Genomic DNA, 5,155 nt, shown 5'->3' with positions numbered 1-5,155 from the left:
ACCAGGACTGCACACAGTACTCCAAATGTGGCCTAACCAAGGTCGTGTACAGCTGCAACATCACTTCACGACTCTTGAATTCAATCCCTCTGCTAATGAACGCTAATACGCATTAGGCCTTCTTACAAGCTCTATCCACCTGAGTGGCAACTTTCTAAGATCTATGAACATAGAACCAAGATCCCTCTGCTCCTCCACCTTACAATCCCTCTGCTAATGAACGCTAATACACCATAGGCCTTCTTACAAGCTCTATCCACCTGAGTGGCAACTTTCAAAGATCTATGAACATAGACCTCTGCTCCTCCACCTTACTAAGAACCCTACCGTTAACCCTGTATTCCGCATTCTTATTTGTCCTTCCAAAGTGGACAACCTCACGCTTGACAGAGTTGAACTCCATCTGCCACTCCTCAGCCCAGCTCTGCATCATATCTAAGCCTCTTTGCAGCCGACAACAGCCCTCCTCACTATCCACAACTCCACCAATCTTTCGTATCATCTGCAAATTTACTGACCCACCCTTCGACTCCCTCTTCCAAGTCATTAATAAAAATTACAAGCAGCAGAGGACCCAGAACTGATCCCTGCAGAACTCCACTTGTAACTGGGCTCCAGGCTGAATATTTACCATCTACCACCACTCTCTGACTTCGACCGGTTAGCCAGTTTTCTATCCAACTGGCCAAATTTCCCTGACTCCTGACTTTCCGCATAAGCCTACCCGGGGAAAAAGTCTCTGACTGTCTACTCTAGCTATTCCGCTGATCATCTTATAAACCTCTATCAAGTCACCCCTCATCCTTCGCCGTTCCATTGAGAAAAGGCCTAGCATCAAATGCCTTACTAAAGTCCACGTACACTACATCCACTGCTCTATCCTCATCCACATGCTTGGTCACCTCCTCAAAGAATTCAATAAGACTTGTAAGGCAAGACCTACCCCTCTCAAATCCGTGCTGGCTGTCTCTAATCAAGCAGTGTCTTTCCATATACTCATAAATCCTATCCCTCAGTACCCTTTCCATTACTTTGCCTACTTTGCTAACTTTGCCAGTAAGATTAACTGGCCTGTAATTCCCGGGATTATCCCTATTCCCTTTATTGAACAGGGGCAGAACATTCGCCACTCTCCAGTCCCCTAGTACCACCCCCGTTGACAGTGAAGACGAAAAGATCATTGCCAATGGCTCTGCAATTTCCTCTCTTGCTTCCCACATAATTCCAGGATATATCCCGTCAGGCCCGGGGGACTTGTCTATCCTGATTTTGATGGAGAGAAAACCTCAGATGGAGTTGTCAGGCTGCTGGGACTCAGCTGTGAGTGACCAAGTAAAACAGGGACTGATAGAGGCTGAGGGCAGCTCATCTGTCCTTGTTAGTTCATGGCCTGAGGAGACCAGAGACCCCAATCTTCATTCTCCTCATGTTTTTAATCATTCAGGACCATACATTATGAAAAAGAGTGAATCAAATTCCAAGTGAAACAGGGACTGATAGAGGCTGAGGGCAGCTCATCTTTCCTCGTTAGTTCATGGTCTGAGGAGACCAGAGACCCCAATCTTCATTCTCCTCATGTTTTTAATCATTCAGGACCATACATTATGAAAAAGAGTGAATCAAATTACACCACTGCAGAATATTTAGGGCAGGAATCAGACCAGCCACAATTACTGGGCAAATAGATGAATAGCGCTGAAAGGCTCCTGAAGAAGGGCTCATGCCTGAAACTTAGATTCTCCTGTTCCTTGGATGCTGCCTGACCTGCTGTGCTTTTCCAGCAACACATTTTCAGCTCTGATCTCCAGCATCTGTAGTCCACACTTTCTCCTCCAAACAGATGAATAGTCAATTGAAAACACACATGATTATTCAGACCATAACCAATAGACCTGCTACTGGCAACTTATGGTTTATAGATTTGGGGGAAGATTTGAAGTGGTTCAAGTGAAACATCAGGAATAATCTGCATAAGCAGCAAAATGAAAACAAAATCTACAGCCGCTGCCAGCCAGGAGCTAATTGTCCAATATGGAGGGTGGGCTTTACACACACATTCCATGTTAAAATTGCACTGACCACCTCACAGATGACACCAGAATTCCTGACATGTTCCCCTTACACCAATATCTTCTTGGGGCTACTGGGGTTAAAGTACAGTGTGTAAAACCAGCAGCTCCATGAGCAGCACTGCATGGTCAAGAGAAAAATGGCCTGACTGATGTTTGTCTGAATTTGGGCAGTGGGCCAGATAGATCCCCCTGACAACATAGTATTCAATGGAGAGGTCAAAATGTAATGGTGAATCCATGTGAGACCTCAGCAACACGGACAGTTAGACTGCATTCACTTCATGTTCACACCACAGCCTCTAGATCTGTGGAAGAAGCATCCACTGCCCTCTGCCCGAAATCACTCACATTGGGGTGTACTCAGGACCCTCATCATTGTGAGACACAAATATCAGTCTAGTCAGCCGTCCACGAAACAAAACTGTGACCCTGCAATTCTAATTCCAATGATACAGCTTTCTCACTGTCTTGGGAAGTTCACATAGTGACTCAGAACTTATGATGGACAGGGGATAGGAATTTCTGTTCTTCAGAAGCCGTCCACTAAACAAAACTGTGACCCTGCAATTCTAATTCCAATGATACTGCTTTCTCACTGTCTTGGAAAGTTCACATAGTGACTCAGAACTTATGATGGACAGGGGATAGAAATTTCCGTTCTTCAGAAAGTCATCCTGATCTGGAACCAAGACCCAGCCTTTGTACAGACTGGATGACTGTGTGAGTGAGTCATATCGACACCCACAGAGAGTAGAAGGAGTATTACTGTGTTCATACAGTCCTCATTCCAAATCTTACACAGGGCAGTGTAGGAGCTTCTGAAAACACAGGGACGGCAGGTTCCAGAGTTACACCCAAAGCTGTGCACCAATCCCACCCTCACCAATGTGATACCCTCCTGTAGGTCCCACTAACCCTGGCAGGGTCAGTGTTGGGAGGAACCGTGAGGTATAATAACAGACCAGGAAATTCAGGAACAGTTTGTGCAACTATCCATGAAACAGTGCACAGACAGAGGGTCACAAAATACTTCACACAGAGTGTTCTCCGCCTTCCATTATAAAACCTCGATTGTTTCAATACATTTATGTTCAGAAATTTGCAAAAAACAGAAAAATATACAATTATCCTGAGCATTCCTAACACAACATGTATTATCATTCAGGAAGACTCGGTTAATGACACTATATTAAAACAAGCAGGTTTACATTTCACATTTGACTTTGTCAACCTGGACTTAAATAGGAAACATATTCCGATTAAAAGCATAAATAAAGTAATACCAGCTCCTTACCTGTGGGCTGCGGGTCCTGGACATTGAGAAACTGACACACAATGTGGGAATTCTATATGTGCTAGAAATTTGCCTGTGCAGGTACTTTTGCATTGATAACCAGCGTTATTGATTTCCTGGAACAATCGGAGCTGAGCTCTGTGTGTACCAGTCACGTAAACATGGAAATATGGAAAAATGTGGCATTAATATTCAAATATTGATCTGGAGATAGACCTTCAGGAAATAAAGGCAGCACCATCTTCTGATGTTATCGATCACTGAGGGAACTCATGCAGTCAGTTACACTTGGGCCAAGCTTCAATGTTGGGGCAGTCTCAGAGGAGATTCCAGTCAGTGAATGTCCTGTGTGGAGGAGGAAAGCATTGGACACAGAAATAATGAGCAGTTTACCCAAACACAATGTGGATATAAATCTTCATGAAAAGAATATTTCAACAAACAGCCACCTGATTATCTTTAATTCCCAGGGCACAAAGTATGACTCTGACTGAGAGAGTGGTCACCCTGAGCTACAATCAATGAGACAAGTTGTTTTCCATCTGTTTGCTCCATATTGCGTACTGTCCAAGGCAGAGATCGGATGCTTTGCTGCTGCTGACAACAGGAACAGCAACAAGAGAATGTACAACCTGGTACAGTGCATGGGCAACAGCATGGGGAGCTGGCAACACTACAACAACATGTATTTATATAGCACCTTTAGCAATGAAACATCCCAAAGTGTATCAGGATACTTTGAGGGAGGAGGGAAGGCAGTAATTTGGAGTGAGTGGAGAAATCGATTGTTGGGGGTGAAGAGGACACAGATGAGGAGATACAGCTGTGTAAAGTCACTCCAATTCACTGAGCAGGGTCAGGGATGGACTGGAAATAATCCTGAAGATGAGGAAGGAGGAGGCCAAGGATCGAGGGAAATAATGTAATGACCAACATCCATTACTTACATTGGATGGGGTGAGATACCTGTGCCCATCCTCCACCTCCATCAGAAACACAAAGTCTGACTGTTCTGAGTTGTTTGTGTCCCATCCATGAGAAGATTAAACACTGTGAGGTGGGCAGTGGGAAAGTGACTCAGCTGCTCCTCCCTTGACTGGGACTCAGACTCGAATGTGTCAGATTCAGATTGCAACCTGCCCTTGTGTTGGACTAATGGATCCAAAGTCAATAATGGAGAAGGAGCTGGAAATTAACACTTAGCTCGAATATTTCAAAGGCAGGGAGCCCTGTGGATGTTTGTACCTATTTGAAACTAGGGAGGTATTTGTCATGGTTCTCCTCCAACTAAAATTAGCAAGGAGTTTGGAGAAAGTGAGAGAGGATGAGAATATTCAATGAGTTCAATGTAAAGTCACCACAGGCTCTCTCCATTTGATGGAGAGAGTCAACTGGTCCTGGTTTAACCTGAGGGTCACTCTGCACAGGGGAAGAGAGAGGTTGAGAAGAAGAGCCCTTTATGGGAACCTCAATTCATGCAGGAATTGAACCTACACTGTTGGCATCAGTCTGCACTGTAAACCAGCTCTCCAGCCAACTGAACCCCATTGTCAATGTTCAAGGATGTTTCTGGGAACTTTGAAGAGCACAGGTTCAGGTTCAGTGTTCAGTGGAAAGTCTCATCTATGTCCTTTCCCCATTTCTCTTCCACTGCTGCCTTAAGGACCAGAGAGTGATTCCCCAGTCCAGGGAATACCCGCTGGAAATCTGGCTTCCAGATAAATGTTAGATCCTTCTTTGGACACCATTATTGAATCTCAAGTAGGCTAATGTTGGGAGGCCCACGGAG

At 44.7% G+C, this 5,155-nt stretch overlaps 1 long non-coding RNA gene across 1 annotated transcript in view; it reads right to left on the bottom strand.

Moving 5' to 3' along the window:
- LOC122546991 overlaps window positions 1–3,487 on the bottom strand; it is an 8,079-nt gene extending 4,592 nt beyond the window's left edge. The window contains exon 1 of the long non-coding RNA XR_006310861.1: window positions 3,367–3,487. This is a non-coding gene — a long non-coding RNA (uncharacterized LOC122546991). The remainder of the gene's footprint in view (window positions 1–3,366) is intronic.
- Window positions 3,488–5,155: the final 1,668 nt, after the last annotated feature.

Source organism: Chiloscyllium plagiosum, unplaced genomic scaffold (genome assembly GCF_004010195.1).
Source record: "Chiloscyllium plagiosum isolate BGI_BamShark_2017 unplaced genomic scaffold, ASM401019v2 scaf_11708, whole genome shotgun sequence".
In the NCBI taxonomy this organism is placed as follows: Eukaryota; Metazoa; Chordata; class Chondrichthyes; order Orectolobiformes; family Hemiscylliidae; genus Chiloscyllium; species Chiloscyllium plagiosum.
The sequence above is the reverse complement of the archived record's forward strand: the minus strand, read 5'-3'. Positions and strand labels throughout refer to the sequence as shown.